At 49.4% G+C, this 17,719-nt stretch overlaps 1 long non-coding RNA gene across 2 annotated transcripts in view; it reads left to right on the top strand.

The window, feature by feature from the left end:
• LOC103233423 (uncharacterized) overlaps nt 1-17,719 on the top strand; it is a 130,230-nt gene that overhangs the window by 90,621 nt on the left and 21,890 nt on the right. The window contains exons 1-2 of one of the 2 annotated variants that reach the window (XR_497414.3): nt 3,363-3,725; nt 11,229-11,560. This is a non-coding gene — a long non-coding RNA (uncharacterized lncRNA). Of the gene's footprint in view, nt 1-3,362; nt 3,726-11,228; nt 11,561-17,719 lie in introns of those variants that run through there. The other variant, XR_012093051.1, reaches the window with a different exon arrangement.

The following is a 17,719-nucleotide window of genomic DNA, read 5'->3' as shown; positions in this document are numbered from 1 at the left end:
CAGCTGTACCCCACCATGGACTGTCCCATGTGACACTGTAGTTGCCTATTTACTTCTCTGCCCACCCCACACCCTAGACTGAAGTTCCTTCGATTCACAAATTTCAGGCTTCTCCTTCATTTGACTCTTGGCAGCTAGCACAGTGCCCTCCTTGAAGGCCCGTGAAGTTTCAGGAAGAGTCGATCACACGACCTTCCCGGCCGTAGAGCACCTCCACGCCTCCACGTAGCCGACTCCCCTGGTGCGGCACGGCTGTGATGGATCATTTCTTCATCCATCTCCTCCCTCTGCCAAGTCATCAGAAAATGCTGAGCACCTATGGAAAACACTGAACACACGCCGCCTGTTCTGTCTGGTTTTCATTTTATGTTGTGCTGTTTTTTTGGTACAATAAACAAGGTGAAAGCAAGGAAGTCAACAATGTGGGGTCTGAGGAGGTTTCAACAAATGAATGCTACCTCGCTGTGTTCTGTTTTGAGCACGTGCATCCCTGGTTTACACTGAGAGCTGGAAAATGGCACTTGGATGGCAGCCAGGTTTCCAGGGGGAATAAACACCTCCAAAGGGACAAATGTTTTTCACAGACTGTGAGTGAAATGGAGACTCAAATATTTTAAAATAAATATATAAAAAAGAAGAAAGAAAAGAAAAGGCAAGGAGACCCTGCTGACCTTAGTTCCCAAATGAGCTAAAAACAAGTTTTTATAGTAATATTTTCTGCTTCCAAAGAAACAAAACTTCGTATTTTCACTACTCTCAGAATAAGTATTTCTGTGTGTCGCTACTCCCAGAACAAGTATTTCTAAAATGTCATTTTTGAGATTGAACAAAGGGCTTCAGTCTTTAAGCCACAAGTTACTCATCTGTAAAATAGGAATACTGATAATTCCTCACTCCCTGGGTAATAATGAGAATGAAATGAATTGTTATACAAAGATATAGATCGGGGCCAGCGTGTGGTGAGTTCCATATAATTGTTAGTCATCACTGTCTTCATCATCACCATCATCATCATCACTGTCATCACCACAATCACCACCATGATCATCAGCATCATCACCACCATCATCACCATCACCACCACTGTCATCACCACCACCATCATCATTACCATCATCATCACCACCGTGATCACCATCACCACCATCATCATCATCATCACCATTACCACCACCCTTATCATCATTACCACCATTGTCATCATCATCATCACCACCACCATCACCACCATCCACCACCACCGTTATCATCACCATCACCACCATCACCACCACCATCATCATCATACCATCATTATCATCATCATCATCAGCAGCAGCAGCATCATATTCAGGAACCTGGGAATCTGGTGTGATTAGAAATCAGGTGTGCAACCTAGCAGAGGGAAACTGGAAACCCAAAGTTGACTACAGGCAGAGTACAGAATTTCCTCTAGGCCTTAGTTCCCCCAACTGTAGAAATGGAGACAGCAAAAGCTCGTGCTACCAGCTTAAGAGAGTTTGAGCTACGGCAATGCAGTTACTATTTCCATGGCTGCAGACAGGAAGGTGTTAGATCCATTATTGTTAATAGTAATGTTTATTTTGGAAAAGAGGGTCAAAGTAGGATTAGTTAATATGTTTATAATCTGTATTTGTTCTCAATCTATTTATGGACCCAGAAATGAAGGTGGTCTAGTTCTCTAAAATGCAAAACATTGATGATAAACAGAATCTCCAAACTGGGCAGTTTTCCATTATCCCTGGCCTTGGTTGAATCTTTCCACCTACTTGGAATAACGCCCCTCCCCTCTTCTTCTGAGAGTTCCCACTTGCCCTCCATGCTCAACACAGTCGCTTTTTCACTTATCAAATAGTCCAATAATCTAAAACATGATCACCCCATCATTGTCCCTTTACACCCAGCAGTCGGGGTGGGGGGATTAATTTTCACAAGGGATGGCTGGGTAAAGCAGAGCTGAAGTATTAAAAAAGAGCCCATACCTTTCTGCCTAGCAATTTAATTTTAAAATTTACATTTTAAAAACTTTACATTCTAAGCATTTGTCCTGGAGAACTAATCATGGATTGGCAGCAGGCACTGGCTCAAGGGATGATCACCTCAGCACTGTTTGAACCGCAGAATAATGGGAGACCACCAACATGTTCCGCTCAGGAGATGGCATGCTCGCATGCTAGAATACTAGGCAGCTATCAGAAATGTTTTTATGGGAAAAGAAAACAGTAAAATGGAAAGATGCTATGATGTTTCAAGTGGAAAAAAGGCAGCATTCAAAATAGCGAGGGTGGCCTTACATCCTGTTGTCCCAGCAGGAGTATCTGACTTTCCCCTCTCACTCTTCACACTCCCAGTTAGGACCATGAAGTCCCTGGTCACCTTAAAGTTAGAATGCAGAGCAAGGTCCCGTCTTCATGGAAAACATTGCCTGTACTTCTTCGTAGAAAAATGACCAGAAGAACGTGCTCCAGACATTGGTGGTGGTTGCCGCCGGGAGCGGTGTTAGGAGCAGAGCTCCCAGATGGCCCATTTGGCACCAAATAGCACCGCTTCCTGCCCGGTTTTTCCTGGTGTAATTAATCAGTTAATCACAGTGTCTTCTCTCACTTCTGAAGTGTCCCAATTTGGCTAATAAATTACGTGGTCACCATAGTTTTGAGAGATTCTTACGGTGTTTTTGCCCATCTCTGTTTTCTAAGCGTTTGTCATCGAGAGAATAAAACCGGAAAAGTGCGGAATGCCTCAACCAAAGCACCACCTTCCTCAGAAAGAGTTCCCCGATCCTCCTGCATGAGACACTCAGGGCTGAGTCCCCAGTGTCACTTCTTGTCTGGCACATGGCAGGTGATGGTATTCAAAGAAACTAGGGCCAGGTGTGGTGGCTCATGCCTGTAAACCCAGCAATTTGGGAGGCCTAGACAAGTGGGTCCCTTGAGCCCAGGAGTTTGAGATCAGTCTGGGCAACATAGCAGACTGCCTCTCTGTCTCCACTAAAAATACAAAAAATTATCTGGCTGTGGTGGCGTGCTCAGGTAGTCCCAGCTACTCGAGAGGCTGAGCTGGGAGAGTCACCTGAGCCTGGGAGTTTGAGGCTACAGTGAGGTGAGATGGTGCCACTGCACTCCAGCCTGGGCAACTGGAGTGAGACCCTATATTGAAAAAAAAGAAAAAAGGAAAGCCCAAAGCCCACCCCTAGCCACATGGATGATGCTGTGCTGCCAGCAATGGGAAGAAATTAAAACACTCCTCATGCAGACCCAGAAAACATGCCTCCTCCAAGGATTCCGTTCCACCTGCTGGTCGGCAAGGCCGCCCACTCCCTCTGTGGGGGATATTTTCCTGGCTCCATTTAGCTGGTGTTTGCCCCCAGTGAGGGCCCTCCACGTGGGAGAGGAAGAAATTGACCCAGGAACCAAGCCTGAGACAGAAGCACCCAGTGTCCACCTTTGTACTGTGCAGAGCTGCAATGCACTCCTGTCTGTTTTTCCAGGGATTTTTTTCCACCCACCTTTGAAACAGTAAAGTGTTCTCTTTTGACAGGCTGGCCTAATGGGAAGGTTGACCTGATTTCCACTCTCCTACCGAAAAGTGACAATGCAGCTGCCGGGCCAAGGAGGGACGTTGTGTGACCAGTTCAGAGGCAGGAGTTCACGCGGCTGCAGTGACCCTCTGCAAAAGGAAGCAACTGGACATTTCCTCTACACATTGTCTCTTTTGAAAAGTTCCAAGTGAGGAATATTTGTACTTGATTGTTTTTCTTTCCTTGCATGCCAGCAAAAACTTGCTCAGTTTAGGAGAAATGGAGAAAAAGCCTGGGTTGTTAAATTTTAGCGGACAATCATGTTCAAGCCAAGGAAAGTGTGTGCTGACTTCCCCAGGAAGAGCTACCTCTGCCCAGCACCCATAAACCACCCCAGACCAAGAGGCCTGAGTACAGTTTTGGGACATAGATTTCAGGTCAAGTTGACTGTCATGCTTACAACCCTTTAGTGCTCCCTGTTACTTGGGCAGGGGATCTCTGTCTGCTTTTACCTGGAAATCACGTGGGATACGCATAAAAATACTGAGCCTGGGCCTCGCAGACCAACCTGAACCTCCAGGTGTATGTGGATGTGTGCGTGTATGTGTGGTGTGTGTGTGTGTTGTTTGTGTGTGGTTTGTGTGTGGTGTGTGTATGTGTGTGGTATGTGATGTGTGGGTGGTGTGTGTTTATGTGTGTGTGATATGTGTGGTGTGTATTCGTGTGATGTGTGTTCATGTGTGTTTATATGTGTGTGTGATGTGTGTATGGTGTATGTGTGATATGTGTGGTGTGTATGTGTGATATGTGGGGTGTGTGTGTGTGTGTGGTGTATGTGTATGGTATGTGATGTGTGTGTGTGTGTGGTGTGTGTATTGCGTGGTATGTGATATGTGGGTGGTGTGTGTTTATGTGTGTGTGATGTGTGTATGGTGTATGGGTATGATATGTGTGGTGTTTATGTGTGTGTATGTGTGTTTATATGTGTGTGTGATGGGTGCGTGTGGTGTGTGTGATATGTGTGGTATGTGTCCATGCATGTTTATGTGTGTGTGGGGTTTGTGTGTATGTGATGTATGAGCATGATATATGTTGTGTGTGTTGTGTGTGTGTGTGCATGTGCTTTGAATCTTTGAAAAATTCATCGACTCTAATATGTTTTTGTTATTATTTTTTTAAGGTCACCAAGTGACTCTAACATGCAGCCAGGCTCGTATCACAGCTGTTGGCCTCAGTCCATTTGCAGGTGGCTTCTTGCTGCCAGCACCGGTGATCCCATCCCATGGGTGTGTCTGGCTGAGGGAGCATGCTTAACCCACGCAGGGGCAGAAAGGTTTGCTGTGGGGTGGATGGCCCAGGAACAGCCTCCGCCAACTCGGGTTGAAGGATCAATACCTCAGCTCCCTCACCACTCATGCAGACCACCTGAGGGGTGCTCCCCACTGTCTCCAGGAAGCCTCTGATGGGTCCGAGTCCAGGTGCCCCTAGCGAAGCCTGACTGTCAGCATTCCCCACCGTGGCTTCCTTCCCTTCTCTGTCACACGTCCTTACGCTCCTACTAAGCTTCTTGGGATCCACCCAAATAATCTCCTGGCACTCAGTGCTCATCTTGGGTCTGTGGACAGTCCCTAGAAGAAAACGCGACAGTTTCTAGTGAGCCTGTAGCACTGCACAATCTGGCCGTATGGTGTCCCCTCCTCGGTACCCTCCCCTTGGCCACCCAAGCTTCCAGTGTGTGCCTTGAGTGTCCAGCTTCATCTGTGCCTCTGGATGCAGTGCTCAGCTTCGAACACTGTTCCTGTCCTTCCCCTTCCCTTAACCGTCTAAATCCTACACATCCTCAAACCTCAAGTAATGCCCCTCTGTAGGACAGCCTTCCTCAGTCCCCCTGCCCATCCTTTTGGTTTCTCAGCATTAGAGGATCTGCCCAGACCTTCTTCCCTTGATGCCACCATTTCTCTCTGTCTCCACAGACACCGTGTGTGTCCAATCCAGCTCACTGCTCTCCTGTTCTAACACGCTTCACCTGCTCCCAGCCCAGCACCGGGGTGCTCAACCCTGGCAGCCCATGGGCATCCCTGGCAGTCCTTGAAAAAACCTTGACCCCCTCATACCTGCCCCCACATTGTGCTTTCTGGGGGTGCAGTCTCGATTTCTGGATTTCTAGTGCACAGCCCAGGCTGAGAAACCAGCGCTAGAATCTCACCTCACTGAGCTCCAGCCACACAAGCTCCTCTCTGATCTGTGGGCATGGCCAGTAGAGCCCATGTTGGGCCTCCACACACATTGCTGCCTCTCCCTAGAATGCTGTTCCTGTCTCTTCCATGGGGATGGTGTTCCTTCATTTTTCCCTTCAGGTTTAACTCCATCATGAATTTTTGAGAAGAGCCTTCTCTGATCACCCCAGCAGTGCTCTGTTTCATCAAGCACTGGCCACAGACTCACGATCTTGTCTGCTTGTTGATTTTCTGTCTTTCCCACCTGGAAGCTGAGTTCCAGGAGGGCAGGGATGGATGTCACTCACCATTGTGACCTCATTTTCTGAATGAATGAATGAATGAATGGATGGTAAATTCCGGCTTATAGTGCTCCTACTCTTCAGGGCACCATGCCAGTTGCTTTGCAGGAGGCCAGGCTGGTGGCCTCCAGTCTTCCGTTTTTGTGATTCCAATACTCAATTCCAAGACTCATCTAAAACCATCTTTTCTCTTCTGAACGGAATCCACACCACCAGGCTCAAACCTGCCTCCTTCAGCAAAAGCCTCCCCAGGACCCTCCTCACACGTTCCCTGATGACACGTTCAGGCACACACATTTATTGTGCACCAGCTGAATGCCAGCCGCAGCGCTTAGGTGGGGATTCAGCTGTGAACAGCATCATTGCGGAGCAAGCCAGACCTGTGGTGCAGAACCACAGAGGCAAGGAGCCACAGCACCAGAGATTGGCAGGGCCAGGGACCGTCCCTCCCATCACCCATCTCCTGAGCTAGATGGAGTTGGGCTGCTGAGTGGTACCCGAAGCATCCTAGGGCTCCTGTTCTCAAACCATTTTCTTGTGTGTGTGTTTTTGTTTCTGTTTTTGTTTTTTTGTTTTTGAGACAGAGTCTCGTACTCTCACCCAGGCTGGAGTGCAGTGGCACAGTCTCGGTTCTGCAACCTCTGCCTCCCGGGTTCAAGCAATTCTCCTGCCTCAGCCCCCCGAGTAGCTGGGATTACAGGGGCCTGCCACTGTACCCAGCTAATTTTTGAATTTTCAGTAGAGACGGGGTTTCACCATCTGGCCAGGTTAGTCTCGAACTCCTGATCTCGTGATCCGCCCACCTCGGCCTCCCAAAGTGCTGGGATGACAGGCCTGAGCCACTGCGCCTGGCCATTTTCTTGTTTAAGATGAGCTTTTGCTGCCTCTATCTGCCTGGTGTTTGCACCCAATGCAAGCTGTCCAGGTGGAAGAGGAAGAAATTAACTGAGGAACCAAGCCTGAGACAGAAGCACCAAGTGTGCACCTTTGTACCCTGCAGGGTTGTGATAAACTCCTGCCTGTTTTCCAAGGATTTTTTTCTACTCACCTTTGAACTACCTTAAAAAAATAAAGTGCTGTCTTTTGACAGGCTGGCCTAATGGGAAGGTTGTCTTCCTTCTTTTTGGAAGTCCTACAGAATTTCTCCCAGGCCACAAAGCTACAATGTGGGACTTTCCTTACTTAAAACGTTACTGCTGTTTTCATAGTCAACAATTCCATCCAGCACAAAGGCAAGAGAAACTGATGAGTCATGGCCATCTTTAAAGGGAAACGAAAAAACAGGTGGAAAACAAATATTTAGGAAGGAAAGGAATAGTTCTCATTCTCATAAAAATGAGAGAGGAAAATGCCTTATTGCATATTTCTTCTTATGTTCATAATCCTTTTAACCAAGGGTGTTGATGAGGAGCATTTGTATAGAAATCTTAATGCTCTGAAGTCAATGCTTCATCTGACCCAATACATCACACACTCTCACACTCATACACTTTTACAAACACATATTCACACACATGCACACACTCTTACATATTCGCACACACACATTCTCACACCCCCACAAAGCTCACACACTTACACACTCACCAAGCCTATGTCATCCCCCCTTGTTGTTTTTTTTTTCAGTCTCTAAAAAGCTGCATGTACCAAAATGAGCAAAATAAGTGAGGTATGGAATCCACCTTGTTGAAAGGCTGGGTTTTATTGGTCAGCCGGTAAATGAAAGCACATGGAGAAGTGATACATTCAGGAACACGCTGCGACTGTATTACCCCCTGCTTTATTGGTTCATCTCTAATCGGAACCAGCTGGTCATAAAGAATAGAGTTCATGGGAATCCACCCTCTGTTGAAAGCCAGGCCAGGGTGGATGCTGGAAGCTGATGAGCACAATGAAAACAGCTGTAATTGACTTGTGAGGTCAGGCTCTGGGTAAAACTAGGGGACAGAGGTGACGCTACAGCTGGTGCATAAAATACTGGGCTCCTGGTTACCCATAATTGTGTAAAGAGGAGCCGAAGAGAAAAGCTTCCAAGTCTTAGGAAGCTCCTCCCAGAAGAGTCTGCTGCTGCCGGCCTGCACCTGGCAGCTTCAGAACCACACAGCCACTCTGGGCTGCCTGTTGACATGAGTCACAGTAATTATAATGATGGCACCTGTGATCCTGATGATGATGGTGACGATTCCAGTGATGATGAAGACGATAATGATGGTGATGAAGATGATGTTGGTGATGGTGGTGATGAGCATAATGGCAGCAGTCAGAAACTCCAAACAGGCTCCGCAAAGCACCAGGAAAATCTCTATAGCAAAGCCTTGCAACCTTTTTTTTTCTTCAAGACAGGGCCTCGCTGTGTCTTCCAGGCTAGAGTGCAGAGGTGCCATCGTAGCTCACGGCTGCCTTGACCTCCTTGGCTCAAGCAATCCTCCTGCCTCAGGCTCTGGTATGGATCACCATGTCTAGCTAATTAAAAAAATTGTTTTGAGGGGAAGCGGTCTCACTATGTTGCCCAGGCTGGTCTCAAACTCCTGGACTCAAGTGATTCTCTCGCCTCAGCCTCCTAAATGTTGGGATTACAGGCGTGAGCCACTGAGCCTGGCCAAAGCCTTGCGGTGTTAATGCTGCAGGAGTTGCAACCTTGACAACAAAATTTAACAGTTTTCATTTTTTCTCTGTGATTTATGTATTTTAAACACTTTTACCCCCCTAAACAAGGAAACTGGCGTCAGAATTCTAGAAATGGAACATATACATTCGCCATCCCCATGCTTCTTCCTGGCTCTAATCAGCCCAGCAGGTCCACCCTTCGGAAAATTGTGATGTGTTAGGAGGGTCTGCGGGATATTTTTAGTGCCTGACAACATCCTACCTGTTCCTCTCCCTATGGGGTTGTGTGATATGCACCTCACTCGATACTTAACATGTCAGTTATTTTTTAATTTATTTTTTATTTTTCGAGACGGAGTCTCGCTCTGTCACCAGGCTGGAGTGCTGGGGCGCGATCTTGGCTCACTGCAACCTCTGCCTCCTGGGTTCAAGTGGTTCTTCTGCCTCAACCTCCCAAGTAGCTGGGACTACATGTGTGCGCCACCATGTCCAGCTAATTTTTGTATTTTTAATAGAGACAGGGTTTCACCATGTTGGCCAGGATGGTCTCAATCTGTTTATCTCACGATCTGCCCACCTCGGCCTCCCAAAGTGCTGGGATTATGGGCGTGAGCTTTTACAGATAGATTTTTGAAACAATTTTGCAAATATTTTGAGGTCTGGGGGTGGGTTAGAGTTGGGACCTCCATCTACACTCTGGCTACGCTTCTTTTCTCCAGGCCCAGGTCAGGCAAGTCTCAAGTACACAGTCTGGAGGCAGCTTCATATTTCCTCTGAACCAGTGCTGGAAGTCAGTGAGATCAAGCTCATCTGTGATTCCTGGAGATGCTGTAGCCAAAACAATGCCAGGCTTCCCTCTTCCAACTTCATCCCTTCACTTCCACTGGCCCCACAGTGAAAGTACCAAGCTAATGCACATGGATCAAGTTCCTTCCTCCCCTGGAAACATTAGCTGCCTGAGGGCAGGGCCTTTCACTGTCTCATTCTGTGACACATCATCAGCCTGACTCAACCCATGTTGGTGTTAGCAGTGTGTAGCCTGCTCACTAAATCCATGTGGGGAAATTAGTGTCTAAAACCATCCAATGGCCTCACTTCTCCTTGGTGGTGGTGATGATGATGGTGATGGTGGTAATGACAGTGATGACGGTGATGGCGATGATAGTGATGGTGATGATGATGATGGTGATGACAGTAATGATGATGGTGATGGTGGTGATGATGGTGATGATGTTGATGGTGTTCATGATGGTGATGGTGGTGATGATGGTGATGGTGATGATGGTGGTGATGATGGTGATGGTGGTGATGGTGATGGTGAGGATGATGGTGATGATGGTGATGGTGATGATGGTGGTGATGATGGTGATGGTGGTGACGGTAATGATGATGTTGATGGTGTTGATGATGGTGATGGTGATGATGGTGATGGTGATGGTGATGATGTTGATGGTGTTGATGGTGATGGTGATGATGGTGATGGTGGTGATGATGGTGATGGTGATGGTGAGGATGATGGTGATGATGGTGATGGTGATGATGGTGGTGATGATGGTGATGGTGGTGACGGTAATGATGATGTTGATGGTGGTGATGATGGTGATGGTGATGATGGTGATGGTGACAGTGATGATGGTGATAGTGGTGATGATGATGGTGATGAAGATAATGATGGTGATGGTAGTAATGATGATGATGATGGTGATAAGTTTTTCTTTTTTATTATCATGACCATTACTAGAACTACTGAAGCAAATTAATCTGTAGTCACAAGGGTTTCTGAATATTTCCAGCAGTAAGACCACTTCTTTTCTATATGTCTTCACCCTAAATTGTGGAAGATGTTACAAAGAAGCTCGTTGTCTGACTCTGATCAGTTTGGGTCCAGGAAGGAAATGCCCTGAGGCAGATGGAAAGAGAAGTCTGTTATCCTGGAACAGAGGCTTAGCTGAGGAGAGCAGTGAGAGAGGCCAGCACTTGGAAGCCAGGGAGCACCCCCTGTCCGGCCACTTGGGGTCGTCTCCTCCTTCCCCACACATGGCACACACACCTGCCAGCTGGCCTTTGCTTTGCCAGCCTTTATCCTGAAATGCCCTTTGTCCTTTCCACCAAATCATCCTGCAGGTTGATACTACGTCCAAGTGCATCAAGCTGTCACCACGTGCCTAGAACAGTGTCCCATTTCATCCTCTCACTAACTCTATGACATAAGGAAGGTAGGCACATTACCTCCATTTCACAGATGAGGAAAGTAAGGTTTCCAGAAGGGACTTCATTTGTCCGAAGTCGCCCTGCTAATATTCAGTAGACCCTACAGTCCCCTCTCCCCATGGGCTTTTTGAGGCACCTTTAGGTTTCTTGGAACCCAGTTCAAAAACCACTGACCTTATCTCTCGCTTATGGGCTTTTCCAGCCTGTGATGTGGTTACTTTTACAACTTTGGTCCTCTCTTCTGGTCCTGAGATGGTAAGAAGTGGTTGAAATTCAACACGCTCTGTACCCAATGGGGCTCACCAGGGGTTTTGAAGGCAAAATGTTTCCTTTCGTAAATCTAGAATTTAGAAAATAAATTCTTCTTCCCTACAGGCAGATGCTCGCCCACCCACCAAGGCTGAGGCCGAAGAAAATTCTCCGATGACAAGGCTCTGCAGGTGCCGTACAGAGCAAGTACTTTTCAGACAGCTGACGGAGCCCAGAGCAAGCTTCCCCCGGAGCATCCAAAGGGGCCACTTGGCTGCGGTCGCCATCACGAGAACAACAGGAAACTGAGCAGGGGCTGCGCTCGTCCTGGGCAGGACAACTCTCCATTTCCCTTCAGGCCTGGCATTGTTTTGCTGATGGAAGAAAAGTGGAATGGGGCGTGATCACACTGCCGGCTCAGCAGCTGGAAAGCTCGTGTTGGCTTAAATGTGCACAAGGTGAGGTCCCTCTGTGCCACTGATCCCCACCCCCTCTCACCACAGGGTGTTTTCTGATCACCAAATGTATGTTGGTTAGAAGACTTGGCAGTTCTCTGACCCCAGAGGTAGCGCTAGAAGTTGACACAGAGTCCCAAGTGGCAACTCCGTCTATGCTCTCTGTTGGTGATGATGGGCCAGACGTCCCAGGAGGAAGAGGACTTCCCAAGATCCCTTTCAGAGACGGGATGGTGCAGAAGAGACACTGGCTAGGAGAAGGAGGGTTGCGGGGGCTCCAGGGCTCCTCTGCTCCTGAGTGTCAGTGGAGGGTGGGCTTTGACCAGACCTAAGAGTCTTTGAAGCAGGGTCATGGGCAACCATGACTGCATTCCAAGAGACCCAAAAGATGGAAGGCCCAGGAGACCCCCAAGAATGAATGTGTGATGAGCAGCCAGGCCCTGATCACCCAAGTCCCGGCTTTCAGAGGGGAGGGGAGGGGCACATAATATTTATCAGAATTGTCATTAGATTAGAGCACTAGTTTTGCAACCTCCATAAGGTTAACAATCTCTGGGGAGCTTTCTATAAAATGCTACTTCCCCCTCCCAACTCCAAGGTTCTGAACCAGTCGGTCTGGAACTGCATTTTAACAATATCCTGTGGGTTTCTGATGTGGCTGTGAGTGGGTCACACTCTGAGAAACAAGGTCTTAGAGCAGCGGTTCTCAAACTCCAGCACCCTGACGCCCCTGCAGAGCGTGTTCACCCCCAGATGGCTAGGCCTTTGCTAGGGTCTCTGATTCAACAGGTCTAGGGTGGAGCTCCAGAACCTGCATCTCCAACAGGTTCTCTGGAGAGGCTTTCTGCCCTTCCCACCACCCTCCTTTGAGAACCACTCTTCTTTCTTGGAAAAAAAGTACCAATTTTGTCATGTCAACGTCTCAAAGGCAGGGGAACCAGGACTTCACCATTTTCTATCCCCCAGCACGGCGGACTCATCTCTGGCTGGTTGTGTTCGCCTTGAGAGTTTTTAAAAAGTTCTGGTGATATTTTCATCTGGGTGAGCTGCCAGCTACATTTCTAAAGGCCACCCTCCCCCAGGTGATGCTGAGGTGCAGTCAGAGCAGAGAGTCCCTGTCCCACCGCGCCTGACAGTGCAGGTAGTCAGGTTTAGTTTTTATGTCAGTGTTTGTTGAGTGCCCACTGCAGGCTTTCACTGGTATTTATTGAGTGCCTACTGTCTTCCCAGTACCTGCAAGAGGCAATGGAGGTGGGAGAAAAAGGGATCTGCCCAGTCCTCAAGCAGTTCACAGCCCACTGGGGTGACAGGTGTGCAAGGCACCCAGGTAGGAGCTCCAGGTGAAGAATGGCAGGTGCCCTAGGACCGCAAAGCAGAGAAAAATGACCAGCTGAAGGTGAGGCAGGGTGTGAAAGGTTCCAGGAGAAGGGAAAATCTAAGCCTGTTTTGAAGGACGGCTCAGGAAAAGGCAGGCTGGGATGGCTCAATTTCAGGCTGCTGGGATGGCCACACAGTGACAGCATCGTGAAACAGCATGGAGCATTCCACGAACTCTGGGCAGGCTGGAGTCACTGGAGCATGGAGCATGAGGCAGGAGTGATGGAGGATGAGGAAGGAGACAAGAGCTCATCAGGAACATGCATGTTTAGATGTAAACTGCCTTCGGAGCATCAATTATGATTCATTTGCCCTGATGGAGAGATAGAAGTTCAGTGATGCACAGCAAACCATCAGCCCAGGTGCAACCGCATGGGGACCTGATCGCCACCCCTCCCAGGCAGGGAAGCACAGCCCATTGAGGCTATTCCTATAAAAAGCACGACTCTAACTCCTTGCTGGGAGCTTTTGGCGCTAGCATTCCTGTTGGAATCCCAGTGCCCTTCTCCTAGGAATGAATGGGAAGAGATGGGGAGAGGGCTGCTTGCCTGGAGAGCTGGTCTCTGGTCTCTGGTCCTGTTCCAGTCATTCATTCACTGGGTCATCTTAGCTGAGCCTCTTCTCATTGCTGCCTATAAAGTGAAATTGTGCAGAAAATCTGAAGACTACTCTAGATTGTTCCATTTTAGCAAGGCGTCTCCTGGTGCACCAATGCATGAATGGAGGCAGTGCTGGGAGAGGGAGGCTGCAGACCCCCCGGGCTTCCTTCATGTGCCAGGCCTCCCTTTACATGCTCTTACCAGCTTGGCAAAATTCCCTTCCTGCCACATCCTTGGACAAGCCCTGAACACCACGAAGCAAAGTGCAGGCAACGTCCCTCAGTGTGAGCCCACAGCTTCCTCAGCTCCACACCTTCCAGCCAGGAGAGCTCCCCGGGTCACAGGCCCTTGAACAGAAATCAGTCTAGTCAACAATGTTTTGGAAATTAAGACCAGGCCCTGGATCCTCAGGGAGGAGTGAGAAGCCCGTGGGGTCTGCGGACTCTTTCTCAGGAGCTACCTCCATTCACAAACTAATGTGCCAAGAGAAAACTTGCTAAGGCGGAATGGCCTAGAGTTCCACTAGAGATCCCACTGTGGTCTTCAGAGTTTCTGCCTAATTTCACTGGAACTCCAGGTTCAGAGGCAGGCAGGCCTGGACATTGAATCCTGGACTCCCAGCTGCACTCTGGTGAGAAGATGCTGGGGCTTTATCCTTGACTTTCCCCTCCCTCGTGTGCAGGTCCTGTGCCCACGCAGCTACCCCGTGCCTCACATCCACTGACAGCTTCATGCTGTTCTTAGGATGAAGGCCTGGTATTGATTCAGTGCTCCATACAGAGTGGTGGCTGCAATTGGGATTCTTTGGAGAGTGGCCCCAGGAATCCCTCAAGCTCGCTGGCCCTCAGTCTTCTGTGCTAGGAGCCAAGCAAGGCCTCTTCCCTGCATATTCCTCCAGGGAACTGGGAGAAACACGTGGGAAACTGATGGGAAAGGCTTGGGACACCATGATGACCCAAACTGTGTGGATAGGGCAGGCCTCAGGGGCTTCCTTTATATGTCGAGCTTCCCATCACGTGCTCTCATCAGCTTGGCAAAATTGCCTTCCCGCCGCATCCTCAGACAAGCCTGGAACACCAACAAGCAAAACGCAGGCAACATCCCTCAGAGTGAGCCTCATTCTCAGCTCCACAGCCTCCAGCCAGCAGAGGTCCAGGGCTCCTAGAGAGAAGCAGGATGAGGTTCCAGTAGGATGTGCAGACCCTTCGGGATTAAATTCTCTCTTCCTTGGAAGACTTGGAAAGGCAGATGATGTAGCCAGATGAATAAATCCAACCAAGTTGTCTGGTTCTTTTGGTTGGGTACCAGTGCCATGAAAAAGCAAAGATTCTTTCGTTCCCTGGAGATCCATTACTTTCTCTACCTGTGTTACCTCCTCCATTCCTCCCTTAGCCCACAGTTTCAGTGGGATTATCCCCCGTGTCCTGCATCCAGCCCTGGCCAAACGGAGCTTTTCACCACTCAGATCACAGTTGCCGGTTCCCATATCAGCACCTGGTCCAAGTGGGCCGAGAAGACTCAGTTCCAGGGCTTCGGTTGGAGCAAATGGGAAGGAGGGGCTGTCTCTTTCACTGAGGTTGCTGGGAAAACGAGACTCAGCCCTGGGGCTGCCACCTGACCTATCCTGATCATGGAACCCCAACAGAGGAAAGCAGAACCGAGGGCTGAAGTGGCCCAAATGGAACCCTGCTGACTTGTCTGAGTCCCTGGATCCAGCCCTACCTGAATCCAACAACAGGAGTTTTCAGTTCCACAAACCAATCAATTCATTCCTTTTCTTGTTTAGGTATGTTTCTGTCACTTCCAATCAATAGAGTTTGAGAAATACATGCAAATGATGATGAGAAGGGAAGATATGCAGAACGATGGATTCCCATCTGAGTGGGCAGCCTGATGCCAGGGCTGGCATGCAGCTGTGTGTCCATCCACTGGTCTACTGGCAGGTGCACTCTGCCTCCTCCCACTCTGCTGTGTGTTGCAGGGTGGCTCAGGGCTGCACTCCAGTCCCCCCCATGTCTGCTGGCTTCCACCTGGTTCAGCCAACAGGGGACCCTGGGAACAAGCGGAGGTAGGAGGAAGGGAGGAGCCAGGGCGTTCTCTCTCCTCCTCCTCCTCAGCCACAGGCACTGTCTCCCCTGCAGCACCAGCACCCCAGCAACCAGGGCCCTGATGAGCACATCCACAGGGTGGCTCTGCACTGCCTCCTCCCTCTGCCCCAGCTCTGGATGGCGTGCTGGGGGAGGCCTTTGCTCCTGCTCACCTATGGGTTTCTCCCTGTCCCCTGGTCCATTTCTTAGCAAAGCCATCAAGTATGTAGCCAATTCCCTGCATTAAATTCTCTCTGTTTTCAATATTCAGAATGTTTTCTCCTTTTCCTGTTTTGACTTACACTAATACAAACAGCAAATAGGTTTCCATTTACATCATAGAAATAGGGAGCACAGGAACAGTGAGGGAACAAAAATAAATTTAGAGCTACCAGAGCCAGTGTAAAGCTAGACCAGACAGGGGTGAGTGTGAGGCTAGACCAGACAGGGCTTTACTCACCACAGGGGTGAGTGTGAGGCTAGACCAGGCAGGGTCTTATGTGTCACAGGGGCAAGTGTGAGGCTAGACCAGGCAGGGTCTTGTGTGCCCCAGGGGTGAGTGTGAGGCTAGACCAGGCAGGGTCTTGTGTGCCCCAGGGTTGAGTGTGAGGCTAGACCAGGCAGGGCCTTACTCACCACAGGGGTGAGTGTGAGGCTAGACCAGGCAGGGCCTTACTCACCACAGGGGCAAGTGTGAGGCTAGACCAGGCAGGGTCTTGTGTGCCCCAGGGGTGAGTGTGAGGCTAGACCAGACAGGGCTTCACACACCACAGGACGAGTTTGGGTAGCAACTTGACGCAGTGGGGGCCCCTGGTGCACCTTCACAAGGGTCAGGGGGCTGGGTAGCACCACCAGACAGTCGATCAGCGGGGGTCACGTGTGACAGGATGTGGAACACATCCCGAAGTGAGGACCTGACTTCTACAGGCCAGCATGTGCTGCGGACTTGGAGAGATGTGATCCAGAACTTCCAGGGGTTCCTCTTCACTCACTTGCGGATTTCAAAGGCCAATCTTGGAGGGACTTTCCGGGGGCTCTCTCAGCTCCTCAAGTGAAACGGAGCACTGTATGAGGATTTGGGTGACTCCAGGAGCCAGCGAGGAGGAGGGGCCGGGGACTTCAGCGGAGGCAGCAACAAAGAGCCCAGTGACCCAGCAAAGCCTGAAGCAGCCCAGACATGAAAGGCATATGCTGGAAAAATTAACTCAGTGTTTGCTTTGGGAACCTGTCTGACGGCTCTTAATCCAGTGGGCGTTGTATGTTCCAACTCACGGGACGTCCCAGATCCCTCGGCGGGACGACAAAGCCCCATTTGTGAGGTTTCATCGATGCCCTGGAGGGCGCCTGCCACCCGACCGCTCACTCCCAGCAGCAGCCTGCCGTCCATGGATGGTCAGCCTTCTCAAGGCCTGTGCCACGGCTGGCTTTGTGTTGCCCTTTCCCTCTTACCCACTTTAGAAAGACGAAAGGAATATAGAAGTCACTGGCCGAGCGTGGTGGCTCACACCTGTAATCCCAGTAATTTGGGAGGCCGAGGCAGGTAGATCATGAGGTCAGGAGTTCAAGACCAGCCTGGCCAAGATGGTGAAACCTTGTCTTTACTAAAAATACAAAAAAAAAAAATTAGCTGGGCGTGGTGGCACGTGCCTGTAATCCCAGCTACTCCAGAGGCTGAGGCAGAGAATTGCTTAAACCTGGAGGGTTGGAGCTTGCAGTGAGCTGAGATGGTGCCACTGCACTCCAGCCTGGGCGACAGAGCGAGACTCCATCTCAAAAAAAAAAAAAAAAAAAAAAGTCGCCAAGTCCCGGAGTGGAAAATGTATGGATGCTCTGTTTCTTAAACATGCATCAGTTAGGTTGAGTAGGTGAGAGGAAGGATGACTTTGGCCCTGGAAGGAGAGGACAGCAGGCATGGCTTCAGTGAATAAGACACAGAGGCAGGAACTGCTCTCCTCCATGAAATATATCAGTGGAATCATAGCACACACAGGTACACACATGAGCACATGCAAAGTACACATGAGCACACACAGGCACACATGCAAACCTGGGTACACGTGCACACACATGCACACATGTGCACACACAAAGCACACATG

The sequence above is a fragment of the Chlorocebus sabaeus genome, chromosome 5 (assembly GCF_047675955.1).
Source record: "Chlorocebus sabaeus isolate Y175 chromosome 5, mChlSab1.0.hap1, whole genome shotgun sequence".
NCBI lineage: Eukaryota > Metazoa > Chordata > Mammalia > Primates > Cercopithecidae > Chlorocebus > Chlorocebus sabaeus.
This window is presented reverse-complemented; position numbering and strand designations above follow the sequence as displayed.